Source organism: Oryza sativa, chromosome 9 (genome assembly GCF_034140825.1).
Source record: "Oryza sativa Japonica Group chromosome 9, ASM3414082v1".
Lineage (NCBI taxonomy): Eukaryota > Viridiplantae > Streptophyta > Magnoliopsida > Poales > Poaceae > Oryza > Oryza sativa.
This window is the reverse complement of record NC_089043.1, coordinates 14,376,453-14,391,964: the sequence shown is the minus strand read 5'-3', so window position 1 is coordinate 14,391,964 and position 15,512 is coordinate 14,376,453. Positions and strand designations below refer to the sequence as shown.

Genomic DNA, 15,512 nt, shown 5'->3' with positions numbered 1-15,512 from the left:
GAAGTCAGGTAGAACAGGGTGGCTGCACAGAGCAGAGAAAGCAAAGAAATGGAATCCCTAAGAGCAGCTTTACAGCAGATAGAAGCTGCGAATGCTGCTTGAGTTGATAGGGTTAATAGGCAGCAGAAATGTATGGTTGTGTTGATGTATGTGTTAGCAGCTCTTGTTGTTATTATGGTTGGTAATAAGTACCTAAGATCCTAGTGCATTCCTGAACAAAAAATGTGTGGTGTTGGCAAGGGTTGTATGGTGGCCTGTAATGGAATTTGGAATTAATGGAAGTAGAAATGATGCTTTTGATGAACATCAGTATGTCATAGTGACTCTTTATCTGGAGTAACAAATGTTGCCATAGAAACACTTTGAATCATTAGTTGTTGGAAGATTGCACAAAATGTGGGCATAAAAATGAATCATGATCTGTAAAAAGATATGTATCCATAGAACACATTGAATAATTAGAACGTGAAGATTGTACATATGTTGCCATATAAATCAATCATGATCTGGAATACAGAAGTTGCCATAGATAGGTATTGAATCATTAGAACTGGAAGATTGCACATATATTGCCATAAAAATACATTGTGAATCATGGATCTAGCATAACATATAAATTCTTCATTGTCTAAAATGTTGCCATCAACTTACTTAGTGCCACATGTTTGACATTATAGTAACCACTTTACATCAGGTAATACACAAAAGATGACAGTTAGTGCTACATGTCCAAATACAGAAGTTGAGCACCAACTATCACTACACAAAATATGGTGAACTTCTGCATATTGCTTGCTATCCCAGTAAGCATGTCCAAAAGTACTATGTATCTATTGTATCTATCCTACTCACTGTCCTGATATGTTGAGCTGAGTAGATCTTCTAACTTTCAACTTCTTTGCTGGTTGCCCCCCTGAATCATGTGCAGCTGCGGTGGACCTTGTCCTTGGTCTTGTAGATGTTGATGTCATTGCCAATTGTTGCCATAGTACATAATATTTGCAGTTAAAAAAAAAGATACATTGGAAATCAGTACAAAAATAACTGCAGTTAAATGGCATGTGTGGATGTGTGGCAGTTGCTCACTGTGGGGTGTAGAATCTGTGTTGGCACGTGTGGAGCTGTGCTGAGAACCCTGAGCCTGTAAAAATGACTTAACATCAGAAAAATGACAGTGAAATTAGTACATGTAGATGATAATCTATAGCATCTTACCTGCACATTTGTCTGTGCTTGTGATCATTTCAGACATGATGCCTTGTTATGACCAGGGAGCTTGCACAATCTGCATGTCATGACAGACCCAACCCTAGACACTCTTGTTGCTTTTGGTTTCTCATTAGGTTATCTCCTCCTATCTTTTTTGGAAGGCCTTCCTAGCATTTTCACATAACCAGGTGCCTGTGGGCTAGGCCTATCTGACTTGGGCCAACTCTCCATACCCTCAACTGGATCTAGGCAGAAACTGTATGTCTTCTTGAATGAGTATATTGAGTAGCAAGGGGCAATGTAACTGTCCAGGCAGTTGGTTCTAAAATGGATGCAGGCTATAGCATGACAGCATGGTAAACCAGCCAACTCCCAGTATCTACATGAACATGTCTTTCTCTCAAGATCAACAGTGAACCTATGAGAGTGAACCTATGAGACTGATGCTTCAGCTCAAACTTGTCCATCCCATTACTGATTGCATGGTAAACCCCTGATTCTATGATGTATGCATTCAGCTTCTTATGTATGTTTGGGCAAACTGATCCTACCCACTTGTCCATTATAGACCTTTGGTCATGTATCCTAACCATCACTTTTCTTCTAATAGATTCCAGCATGCTTATAATGGGTAGAAATCTAGCCTAAACTATACATTTGTTGAAAATCTCACATATGTTATTAACTACGGAGTCACAATCAGAGCCAAACCTAAACCATGCCCTGCTCCAGTGTGTTGGATCTATACTGACTATAGCCCTGGCTCCTTCAACAGTCTCTTGTGCCAGCTTTGCCTTGGCTAGGTTGAATAGCATCATATTGAGAGCTTTGGCACACCACCAGAACATCTTCTGCCACTGCTTCTTGCTGAACCTTTTCTTCCAATTAGCATAAATATGTCTTGCGCAATTTCTATGTTCAGAACTTGGTTCCTAGTTTTGCACAACATTTAGTATCCCCTGTAGTAAAACAGAGATCAGCATTTAGTATCTAAATTGACATCAGCAAGAGTTATAAAAAAATTTGGGCTGAGAAAGCAACATACCTTTCTGCTAGTTTGAAATGAACACCCAGCCATCACCTTCACCAACTCCCAAGTCCTTGAACAACAATCACAGAACCAATCCCATGAATCATTTGTCTCTTTTTCCACCACAACCCATGCTATGGGATACATTTGGTTGTTGGCATCTCTACCTATGGCACATAAGAGCTCCCCATTGGTTGCCCCTTTGAAAAAGCACCCATCTAAACCAACAACCCTCCTATACCCTACTAGGAATCCATTTTTGCAAGCTGCCAGGCAAATATATATCCTTTTGAAAACTGGGGCTGGTTGGTCAGTATCTAACTTCACTACAACTATGCTCCCAGGGTTACTCCTTAGCAACTCCAATAGGTAGTCAAATATTTTAGAGTATTCACCCCTTGTGGACTCATATATCTTCTTCATAACATATGCTTTGGCTCTCTTGCATTGGGAGACACTAACATTTGCAAACATTTGCTTTGAAACAGTGGACTGCATGCTTTGTATACTCCAAGATGGGTTATCTGTGATCATCTTTTCATACTTCATAGCAATCCTCTTATATGTGACCAGGTGATTATCCTTCCTAGGTGGGCAATTGTGCTCATCAACAAGGCTGGCTATTTGCCAGCTATCTGTCCTGCTGTTCTTTGATAGCAAACAAACCCATGGACAGGTTTGCCAGTCACACTTAGCCCTAGTCCTACAACCTTCATACTTGGGAAACCTAATAAATCTATGATTTTCCAGTGCAAGCTTTATCACTGCCTCCTTAAAATCTTTCTTGCAATCAAATTTCATTCCAAGGGCAAGTGTAACAGTGGGCTTGTTGGGATTAAATATGGGGTACTTTGACTTCTTCGTGACTAACTGTCCATCACTATTTTCTTCATATGAATCATCATCAGCACTACTACTGTTCTCATATGGGCTAGCAGTATCCTCACCATCAATCTGAACCAAAGCCCTTTCATTTGCCTGGCTTGCTGACCCCATATAGATGACATCATCCAAATTTCCTAGCTCACCATCCTTCAACTTCTTCTTAAACTCATTGCAATCCTTCCTGATTTGCTTGACCTCTTCATCTTCTTCTGAAGAACACGAGTCTCCACCAATGTAATCACTATCAGATTCAGACAAATCAGCTATCTTCAAATTATCTTTAGCTACTACAACTGCTTTCCTAGTATCTTCAGCTCCTACCACTACTTTCCCCTTATTCTTTGGGCTTGGGCTACGAAAAGCTCTTACTTTTTCTATATCTCTTCTTCTCTGGTGTAGATGCTATCACAAGAATCTCTCTTACTGGTTCAAACACTTCATCATCACTGTCATCATGGCCACCATCACATTCATCATCCACAGGGGACATGTCCTCCAATTCATCTTCAAAGTCACTATCATCCTTACTACCAGACTCATTGGCCTCATCTGCCATTACTGTCTCCACATATATTTCAACCACTCCACTATCCACAACACAGATTGACATATAATCGCAAACCTTGTCATCAACCAAAACCCTAAGCCCATCTACAAGTCCTTTGCTAGGAAACAACCAGTGCAGAAGCATACCAGGGAGCACATCACAGTGATCTTTCAGATGGCCAATAATCTCAGGCAAATACACCTTATCATGTTCTATGAATGACATTCCCTCAGATCCGCCAACATAAAATGTTTCCCTCCCATTGTTAAAAAAATCACCACCAAAGTGAAATCTAACAGGCAAGTACTGTAAAGGATCCATTCAACACGTGCACAAGTACCCTAAAAAACAATATAAGACCAACATCACCACACTCTAAAATCAATCCCTATACATATGTCTCTTAACTAATATCCACCGAAGATAAAAAAACAACCTATCACACTTTCCAAGTCATTAAAAACCCAAAATCAGAAAGAGCAAATCTTTTCTTCGATCCAAGGCACATACCTCAAAAGCCCCGTAGATTCAGGCCTAATTCCTCCTCGACATGCTGATGGAGCGCCTCATCGTCGTCGTGCGGGACAGCGCCGCCCTCTCCGCCTCAGAGCGCGCCGCTGCCCATCGCCGCATCCCGTCGCCGCCCACCGTTGCCGGAGTCGCCCCCACAATCGCCGCCCTAGCCGCCGCCGGCTAGGGTTTATAGAGGGAAGGGGAAATTTTGTTGAGAGAGAGAGAGAGTGAGGGGGATGGCGCGTGTCGGGTTATCCACGTGGGGCATGGTTGACGTAGCAGGGGTCGCCACGTTGGACGGCCACGTGTCCACCTCCTAGGTCAAAACCACCCCTAAATCGGCTTAGGGGGGTTCAAATACACGGTTTTATTAGTTTTTGGTACGAAATGTCTGGTTTTCGAGTTCGAGGGGTTATTCGGTCGATCTCAATAGTTCAGGGGGGTAATTCATACTTTTTCCTTTCAAAAATAACCCTTTTGTTCAGCGCCAAATCGTGTGGCGCTAAACTTAGACACCTCAACGCCAAATAGCACGGTGTTGAATGCATGTTGGCACGCCGACTCAGCTTCCCATCCACGGTGGCACGACATTCAGCGCTAGTTGACGTGGCACTGATGTGTCTAAGTTCAGCGCCATACGATTTGACGCTGAACAAAAGGGTCATTTCTGAAATAAGTTTTGGCCACGGTTCATTTGTAAAATTAGTTTTTGCAAAGGGTCAAATTGTCAAAATTTGTGAAAGTTCTTGCTTATCAATTTATGTGTGCTCTTGTCTCACAGTTGACAATGGGGGCCAGTAGTACTAGTACTACTCCCTCTGTCCTATAATATAAGGTATTTTGACTTTTTTGCTTATATTGTTTGATCACTCGTCTTATTCAAAAAAAATTATGCAAATATAAAAAACAAAAAAGTTGTGCTTAAAGTAATTTGGATAATAAAGTAAGTCATAATAAAATAAATAATAATTTCAATATTTTTTTAATAAGATGAATGGTCAAACAGTGCAAGCAAAAAGTTAAAGAGATAATCCAAGAAATACCATTGATAGGCGTCCAAGTTTCAGAACTGCCATCGACAAGTGTGAGTTCCATGAAATGCCATCGTACAAACGATTTTGTCCCAAAAATGCCATTGCCGTTAGGGTTCCGTCAATTTTGTGCCGTTAAATACACTATTTATCTTATAGAACTTAACGGCGTGGAATGGATGGAACTCTAACGGAAATGGCATTTTTGGGACAAAGTCATTTGTACGATGGTATTTCTTGGAACTCACCCTTGTCGATGGTATTTCTGGGATTTGGACGCTTGTCAATGATATTTTTTGGATTATCTGAAAGTTGAAACCCCTATATTATAGGACGGAGGGAGCACTGTATACTACAGTGTGTATACAGTGAACCCGCAGCAACCATGCAAGTTGCTACAAAGCAAGCGCAACTTCGACTTGCAAACGTATAAAATATAGTAGTACATACACGCAACACTGAGGGGTACTGTGAGGATGCATCATAACAGTGATCGGTCGAGTTTATTGGTTAAGAGCTTTCGCCATGTGATAAATGAGCTGGGATTCCATGTATCTATCCTACTATCCTAGGCTGTGAGTTGCAACTTGCTTAATTTGTGAAAGGTTGCTCGCTCTGTGCTAATCAATCGAAGGATATTTGTACAGTATATACTTTTGGCTTTAACTATGTTTAGGTTAATTAATCATCCAAGCTCACCTGATTTTTACACTCCTTCCCAACTACAACAAAATCATCTTCACAAATCACAACTACATACATCTTCACAAATCACAACTACACGCATTAATCAGAGAAGAACAAATAAAAGAGAATAGATCCTTTTCATCAGAGAAAAGAAGAGCTCCTTCGCTCCTTCCGGCGAGGACGAGGACGCCGGCAGCCGCCACACCCGAACGCAGCTGCAGGCCACCACCGCACCTGCCGCGGCCTCCCTCGCCGCAGCCGCAGCCGCCGGCCGCCGCCGTCGCCGCTCGCTGCGGGCCGACGCCGCCGCCGCCTCCCCAGCCCGGCGGCCGCCACCGACCACGCCTGGCTCCCGCCGCCGCGCCCGCTCGATTCAATTCTGAGACTGAGATGAGGGGGAATAGGAAGATAAGGTTAGAGGATAAGAGTGAGAGATAGAGAGGAGGAGGAATAAGAGATAGAAAATTTTGAGGATAAGTCATAGGAATTATATATAATAGATTGAATTTTAGTCCCGGTTGGTAATACCAACCGGGTTTAAAGATCTAAAAAAATCTTTACTCCCGGATGGTACTACCAACCGGGACTAAAGTGGTGACTACCAACCGGGACTAAAGATGTCTTTAGTCCTGATCTTTAGTCCCGGTTGGATACACCAACTAAAGATCCAAAAATTTTTAACCGGGAGTAAAAAATAATTTTTTAACCGGGACTATTGTGGAAATCAACCGACCCAGCAAAGATCACTTCTCCAGTAGTGAATAAACCCTGCAAACTGGCGATAGCATGTACACCCTGGCAAAAAAGAGTGAGCTGGACAAAAAAACGGAGGAGAGAGAGCGTGAGCCGGTGACTATTTAGTCGCCGACTACACACGCAGTCCCACAAATGCAAGGCTGAGCGATTGGCCTCGTGAATGGCTAGACATGATGTGAAGCAGAAACGGGTAGTTCTAATGGGCGATCGATCGCCCTACCGATCTGGTAGCGATCGGGTAGCCCCCCTTCCTCCCCCTCCCTCCCTCCACCTGGTTTCCTTTTTGGGAAAATTTCATCTATACCATAAACTTTTGAGCGATACCAAAAAATAACACAGAACTTCTCACCTTCCCAACAATACCACAAAAGAACGGGAGTGGAACGGGGCGGCACGGGAAATAGCTTGATAGACAGGATTACCCCTCAGGCTTATCTCTTTCATTCACACACTCGGTCTCTCCCTCTCCAAAACCCTAAACATGGTGGCCGTGGTGGCGGTGGCGGTGGGGAATTGACTCGCCGGACTGAGATAGTGAGGTTGGAACCGGTTCCCGTGTTCTCCTTCATCCCTTCCTCTTTCTTTGGCATCAGACCTGTTCTTCTCGGTGGTCTTGTCATGCCCGGAAGTTTTCCCCTTCTTCTTTCTTTAAAATATTGTTAAATAAATCGTCCGAAGAAAATGGTTTGAATTAACCTAGAGCTAATTCCCTAATTAATAAATGCAATCAACAATCGGAAATAGCGTGGTGGAATTTTTCTTGAGTTCCCCATGCCCTAATGCATTAACAGGATTTTTAGTGGAATTTTCAGAGCCTTAAAAATAATTTTAACCAATTAAAAATGAGCCAAAGTGCAATTTTAAATCCCAGGAAAAATCATTTCTTCTTTTTCCTTTTTCTTTTTCCTCCTTTTTCCCCTTCTTGGGCCATCGGCCCAGTCCACCCCGCCGCCCGCCCGCGCCCATCTCCTTCTTGGGCCGGCCCGCGCCCCCTCCTCCTCCCTTCGGGACGCTGACAGGTGGGCCCCACCTGTCGGGTCGTCCCCAACCTCCAGCCGTGTGCCATCGCCGGCAACCGCCGCTGCCGCCCCACCTCCTTCGCTCCTCCCGCGCCCACGCCGCGCCGTTCCCGCGTCCTCCCCACGGCGCTGCCCTCGCCCCGTCGCTCCCGCCCCGCGCTCGCGCTCGAGAGGGCGGGATTCGATTTCGAATCCCACCCCACTCTCTCTCTCTCTCTCCACCCCACGTCGCCGGCGGTTTCGGCCACCTCCCGGGCCACGTCCGCCCCTCCCTCGCCCATAAAAACCCTCACCCGAGCTCCCTCTCTCGTTTCCCCCATTTCGCCATCCTCTCCCACGCCTTCTATCGCCCTCGCGCCGAGCACCCGAGCTCCCCCGCCGCCGCCACCATCTCCGGCCACGCGCCGTCGCCGATAGGGCCTCTGCCGCGCCAAGCCACCGCCGCCGTTAGCATCACCGCCACGTGGGCCATCTCGGCCACCGCTTGTGTGCCACCAATCACCGCCGGAAATCGTCTTTCTCCGAGCACCGGTGGGGTCCTCCATTTCCCCGCCTTCGGCCAGCATCCTCGCTCGCCGTGGACCACCCCTCTCCCTCGAATCTCTTCCATTTTGTCCCATAGGTGGTCCCGGAGTTTGTCCGCCTGTCGCTGTCGTCCTCCGGCCGCTAGCCGTCGCCGTTCGTCATCGCCTCCTCTCGCGCCGGCGAAACCCCGGTGAGGCCTCCCGCCTCCTCTTTTCCCCTTTCTCTCCTCTCCAGCGTGCCGCCGCTTTCGGCTATCGTTGCCGCCTCCCGTGTCGCCGGCGACCGCTCGCCGCCGCCGCTCCCCATGGCCGACCGACCGGCTTTGATGCCGAGCCGAGCTGTGCCTAGCCGCCGCCGTGCCGTCCGATCGGCCTCCCGGCTGATCTGGACCGTCGGTCCCGTGGACTGGCGATGGACCACCAGCGTGGTCCCGGTCCACGGTGGACCGGCCGCCTAGTGCCACTGTCCCATGGGGCCCACGTGCCGGCGCCCCCTCCCTCTCTCTTGACCCGCTGACCAGCGGTGCCCGCCTGTCGGCGCCGCCCCCTCCCCTTGGGTGACGTCAGCCCTGGGTATTATTGCGCAATAAATTGATTAAGGACTTTTCTTTATTAATAAAAACACAGATTATCTTCTAAAATTCATATCTAATTCATCCGAGCTCCGTTTAAGTCCATTCAAGTCTCAGTAAATTCATAAAAATCCCTAGAATCCATTAAAAATGGTTTTGTTCTCTGTTTCAGTAGTCTTATAGCATGTTTTGCTTGTGTGCTTTGTTTGTCGCATAGGTTTCGATCGTTTCGTCGATCCGCGGTTCCTCGAAAACGTTGCTGTGGTCTCATCAATGCAAGAGCAAGGCAAGTCATGCATTACATTTGATCATATTGTACCCTATTTACAAATATCCCGCATTTTTATTAAATGTTGCATTCTTTTACAATGTCATGTGGGATGGGTCCTATTACTCAGCCCTATATTATTTACCATATGCCATTGATAACTTGGGTATCAAAATGATTAGATGTTGGTTTAGGAAATGCTTAGCCATGCTTAGTTCCACTAGTACACAAATGGGGATTACATTATTACATAGACTATGACTATGAGCATAGCTTTGGATTGGTGCCACCGCAATGGTGTTAGTTAATTAAAATACACTGAATGGTGGGCTATGGGTGCATGGTTTTGCTGGTTGCACCCATGGCAGTTAAGTACTGGTTCACGGGAAACCCTGGGAGACTTACCGTGCTTACCACAAGCGGGAGTGAGTAACTGCTTGACCTGGGGTATAGCTCGACCTTTTCCTAGGCACCGGTGGCGAGGGTGGGCGTGATGGAGTTGGGTCAGCCGGGGTGTCCGGTTCTCCAGCTGCCAGATTCACCGCGGCGCAAGAGGGGACTGCCCACTGCCCGTTGGGGGTGGGGGTGAAACCTTAGCGTGGTGTGGATGGGTAGGGGAGGGTTATGAGGAAGGTCTTGTCACGATTTCCCCCTTTGCAGTATCATGGTGATACTTCGGGGCATGGTGACATGTGTGGAATCGTGTTTTGTGGGTACAGTTATACATCTCTGGCTAGAGTAAAACTATTCGAATAGCCGTGCCCACGGTTATGGGCGATCAACCAGATTCACCGTGATTAGTCTCACCCCTAGTTTCGCTTACTGAATTGGTGTAGTTCAGGTGGTTGGTTGGGCCTGTTGCAACGTGGTGTATCAATGAACAGTGATTGGTTAATATTGATTAATTACTACAGCTGTTTTACCGTTTTCAACTACTGGTTTTAAATGCCTGCTTTATGCAAATGAACCTTTAGCCTTTTTTGGTTATACCCTGCATCATACCTCCTCTTCCGGTATGACTTGCTGAGTACAGTGGGTAGTACTCAGTCTTGCTCTCTTTTCCCCCACACCAGAGCTGAAGATCTTCCTAGTTGGAGCTGTCTTGTTGAGGTTGGTTTCGTCGCTGCCGTCAAGGGATGCCTGTGGAGTGGAGTCGCCCGCTGCAGAAGTCAAGCTTCCGAGTCTAGCTCGTTTTATCTTTTCCGCTGCATTTGTAATCTTTTATATTTTCATAAGACATGGATCTGTATGTCAACAATTGTCGTTTGTGTACCCTGGCTGGTCCTGGACAGGGGTTTAATGCACATTCAGCTTAGAAATTCTGGTTCGTGAATTTCTGGGCGTGACAAGTTGGTACCAGAGCCGACCTTGACCGTAAGACAAGCCAACTGAAAACCTAAGAGCCCTCTAAGCCCCTTTTCATCTGCATATGCCTTTTGCACCTGGATTTGTTTCGGGAAAATTTGGGGTTTTTGCCTCTTTGGTTTGCGGGAAAAATCTTTGTAGTTCATTCGGATCGGATCGTTAAAATTAGCTCAGTCTAGGGTTTTAGTAAGATTTTATTTGGAGGTTATTCGACAGTCAGTCAAGAATTTATCGAGTGATATACATTAGATCGTGTCTATGTTCGATGGGGCAATTTTATGCGCATCATTTTCTATGCATCTATTTTATGCATTAAGTTATTGTTTAGTTAATTGCATTAGTATCTTCATCTGGGTTCATGAAAGATGTTCTATGCATAAAAATCACCATGCTTAGTTATTTATTTGAGTCATTTGTTGCTTTGTTTATTTGTATTTGAGCATGCATTGGTTCCTATCCCTTGTCCATCTTTAGATGTCAGACCTGATCTCCGATCGCAAGCGCCGCTCCGAGCTTCAGAGTCGCCGCCCTTAGCTCTATCGTCTTCTTAGTCTGTTTGCTTGCTAGTTTCCGTGTTTAGGTTTGTTGCTTGTGGGTTAGTCGGCGGTCGATATCATGTGTCAGTGGTATGACTGCCTTAATTAGGAGTTGTTTGTTTCTTTTTCAGTGTTTTAATCAAGATTAAGATAATTGCACTTAAATTTATAAGAAAGATTAGTTTCTGAGCCCCTTGTTTTTCTTCTTTTTCTCATGTTTCTACCTATCCCTCCTTCAGATGGTGAAGACAAGGAATGGTTCCCATGACTCCAACAACGCTAGTGGCAGCGAAGAGCGGATCAGTGGACCATGTGCCAGCGATACATTCGACAACAGCTCATCTCCATCGCCCGAGAACCCAACGATTGCTCAGGTGTTGGAAAATCAGACTCAGATGATGACAATGATGATGCAACAGATGCAGCAACAGTACCATCAGGTGTTGCAGCAGGTGCAGCAGCAAGCAGCAGCAGAACTTGCAGCGTGGTCTTCCGCCTCCCTGGTCCAAACTGTTGGAGTTTCTTCGTGTCAAGCCACCCACTTTCTCAAACTCCACCAACCCAATCGAGGCCAACGACTGGCTTCACGCTATTGAGAAGAAGCTGAATCTTTTGCAATGCAACGATCAAGAGAAGGTTGTTTTTGCTACACACCAGCTGCAAGGTCCTGCTTCTGTTTGGTGGGACAACTACATGGTGACCCGTCCAGCTGGGACAGAAGTTACTTGGTCAGAGTTTTGCCAGAGTTTTAATAAGGCACAGGTTCCCGAGGGAATCATGGCACAAAAGAAGAGAGAGTTCTGTTCCCTGCAACAAGAAACCAGAACAGTTAGAGTATTTGCATGAGTTCAACCGCCTCGCGCGCTACGCCCCTAAGGACGTGCGTACCGATGCCGAGAGGCAGGAGAAGTTTCTGTCTGGTCTTGATGATGAATTGACCAACCAGTTGATCCCTAGAGATTATGAGGACTTTGAGAAGCTGGTGGATAAGGCTATCCGTCAGGAGGAGTTGTGTAACAAAATGAACCGTAAGAGGAAGGCAGCTCAGTTCAGGACTCCCCAAGGGGAGAGTCAGAAGCCTTGTTTCACGATGGGACATCAGGGTGGACCTTCCACCATGATTATCCGGCAGCACCGTCCCTACCACCCGGGTAGCTTCAACAAGAACCACCATAATGGCAGTCACAACAACAGTGAGCAGCACAGCCTCAACCCTACTCCGAGTTCACTAATGATTCTAGCTCAATCAGTTCAGCCAGCTCTGCCAGAACAGCCCAAGAGGTTGGGAGAAAAGCCCGAACTCTGCTTCAATTGTAACAAACCCGGACACACGGTTGGAAAGTGCCCGAAGCCAAGACATGCTGGACCCAAGTTTGTGCAGGCCCGTGTCAATCATGCGTCTGCAGAGGAGGCACAGTCAGCACCAGAGGTTATATTGGGCACATTTCCCATCAACTCGACACCGGCAGTAATATTGTTTGATTCTGGTGCAACTCATTCCTTCATTTCCAAGCGTTTTGCTGGTGCACATGGGTTATCTTTTGTGAAGCTTAAGATACCAATGCGAGTTCATACTCCTGGAGGTGGCATGACCACAACTCACTACTGCCCATCCGTGACAGTTGAAATCCAAGGGTTGATTTTTCCAGCCAACCTCATTCTTCTCGAATCCAAGGACCTAGATGTTATACTTGGGATGGATTGGTTGACACGGCACAAAGGAGTGATTGATTGCGCTAGCCGCATCATCAAGTTGACCAATGCGAAAGGAGAAGTGGTAACCTTCCAGTCTCCAGTGCCGCAGAAGCCAGGGATCAGTTTGAACCAGGCTGTTGGTGAAGGACAAGAGGTAGCAGTGGAGAAAACCACTAAGAAGTTGGAGGATATTCCCATAGTCAGAGAGTATCCAGAGGTTTTTCTGGATGATCTGACAACAATGCCACCAAAAAGGGATATCGAGTTCCGGATTGACTTGGCACCTGGAACTGCACCGATCCACAAGAGGCCTTACATAATGGGAGCCAACGAGTTGGCGGAAGTCAAGTAGCAAGTTGATGAACAGCTATAGAAGGGATACATCCGCCTGAGCACGTCGCCTTGGAGTGCTCCGGTTATCTTTGTGGAAAAGAAAGACAAAACCAAGAGGATGTGTGTCAACTACCGCACACTCAATGAGGTCACTATTAAGAACAAGTATCCGTTGCCAAGAATTGATGATCTGTTTGATCAGTTGAAAGGAGCTACGGTGTTCTCTAAGATAGACCTGCGATCAGGCTATCACTAGTTGACGATCAGCGAAGAGGTATTCCAAAGATAGCATTCATCAGTCATTATGGGTTGTTCGAATGCACAGTTATGTCTTTTGGACTCACCAACGCACCTGCCTTCTTCATGAATTTGATGAACAAGGTGTTTATGGAATTTCAGGACAAGTTTGTCGTGGTTTTCATCGATGACATACTGATCTACTCCAAGTCCCAGGAAGAACATGAGCAGCATCTTCGGTTGGAACTCGAAAAGTTAAAAGAGCACCAGCTATATGCCAAGTTCGGCAAGTGTGACTTCTGGCTTAAGGAAGTTCAGTTTCTCGGTCACATCGTGAATGCTCAAGGAGTGGCTGTGGATCCAGCAAATGTGGAGTCAGTTACCAAATGGACCTCACCAAAGACAGTTACTCAGATTCGGAGTTTCTTAGGACTCGCGGGCTATTACCGCCGGTTCATTGAGAACTTCTCTAAAATTGCCAAGCCAATGACACAGCTCTTGAAGAAGGAGGAAAAGTTTATCTGGTCTGCTGAATGGAATAGGAGTTTTGAAGAACTCAAACGACGGTTGGTGTCTGCTCCAGTTTTAATTCTGCCTGATTAGACGAAAGATTTCCAGTTCTATTGTGATTCTTCTCGCCAGGGGCTAGGATGTGTGTTGATGCAAGATGGCAAAGTGGTTTCTTATGCTTCACGACAGTTGCGTCCTCATGAAGGCAACTACCCGACCCATGATCTGGAATTGGCCGCAGTTGTTCATGCTTTAAAGATTTGGCGGCACTATCTTATCGGTAACCGTTGTGAGGTATATACAGATCACAAAAGTCTAAAGTACATCTTCACTCAACCTGATTTGAATCTCAGACAGCGAAGATGGTTGGAGCTGATCAAGGATTATGATATGGGAATACACTATCATCCCGGCAAGGCTAATGTGGTAGCAGATGCCTTGAGCAGGAAGAGCTACTGCAATGTTGCATGGGTAGAGAAACTGTGTTGTGAGGTTCAACGTGATTTGGAACATCTGAACCTTGGTATAGTTGAGCACGGATTCGTGGCTGCCCTAGAGGCATAGCCCACACTGGTGGAGCAGGTTCGCATAGCTCAAGCAAGTGATCCTGAGATAGCCGAGCTCAAAAAGAACATGAGAGTTGGAAAAGCCCGAGGTTTTGTTGAGGATGAACAAGGAACAATCTGGATGGGAGAAAGATTGTGTGTACCTAAAAACAAGGAGTTAAAGGACTTGATACTGACAGAAGCTCATCAAACTCGGTATTCAATTCATCCCGGCAGTACTAAGATGTACCAAGACCTCAAGGAAAAATTCTGGTGGGTAAGCATGAGAAGGGAAATAGCTGAATTTGTCGCACTCTGTGACGTCTGCCAGCGAGTAAAGGCAGAACACGAAAGGCCAGCAGGTCTGCTACAGCCCCTTCAGATTCCAGAATGGAAGTGGGAAGAAATTGGAATGGACTTTATCACCGGCTTGCCCAGGACATCATCTGGACATGATTCCATTTGGGTAGTCGTTGATCGACTCACTAAAGTGGCTCACTTCATTCCGGTGCATACTACCTACTCAGGGAAGAAGTTAGCAGAGCTTTATTTGGCAAGAATCATGTGTCTACATGGTGTACCTAAGAAGATCATGTCTGATTGAAGAAGCCAATTCACCTCAAAGTTCTGGCAGAAATTGCAAGAAGAATTGGGAACCCGTCTGAACTTCAGCACAGCCTACCATCCGCAGACTGATGGCCAGACCGAGCGAGTTAACCAAATATTGGAGGATATGTTGAGAGCTTGTGCGCTTGATTTTGGTGGAGCATGGGACAAAAGCTTGCCATATGCTGAGTTCTCCTACAACAACAGTTACCAGGCTAGTCTGCAAATGGCAACGTTTGAAGCATTGTATGGACGGAGGTGTCGCACTCCGCTCTTCTGGAATCAGACAGGGGAACGCCAGTTGTTTGGTACAGAAGTTTTAAATGAGGCAGAAGAGAAAGTCAGAGCTGTCATGGAAAGATTGAGAATCGCGCAATCTCGACAGAAAAGCTATGCAGACAATCGTCAAAGGGAGCTCACTTTCGAAGCAGGGGACTATGTGTACCTTCGTGTCACTCCGCTCAGAGGAGTACACCGCTTCCAAACCAAAGGAAAGTTGGCACCACGCTTTGTGGGACCATATCGGGTTTTGGAACGTAGAGGTGAAGTTGCTTACCAGCTTGAGCTTCCCTCCAACATGTTTGGCATTCATAATGTGTTCCACGTCTCACAGTTGAAGAAATGTTTGAGAGTTCCTGAGGAAC

The 15,512-nt window shown here is 46.1% G+C and overlaps 1 pseudogene; it reads right to left on the bottom strand.

Annotated features, from left to right (window-relative positions):
- Nucleotides 1-1,239: 1,239 nt before the first annotated feature.
- Nucleotides 1,240-3,896, bottom strand: LOC136351697 (uncharacterized; annotated as a pseudogene).
- Nucleotides 3,897-15,512: the final 11,616 nt, after the last annotated feature.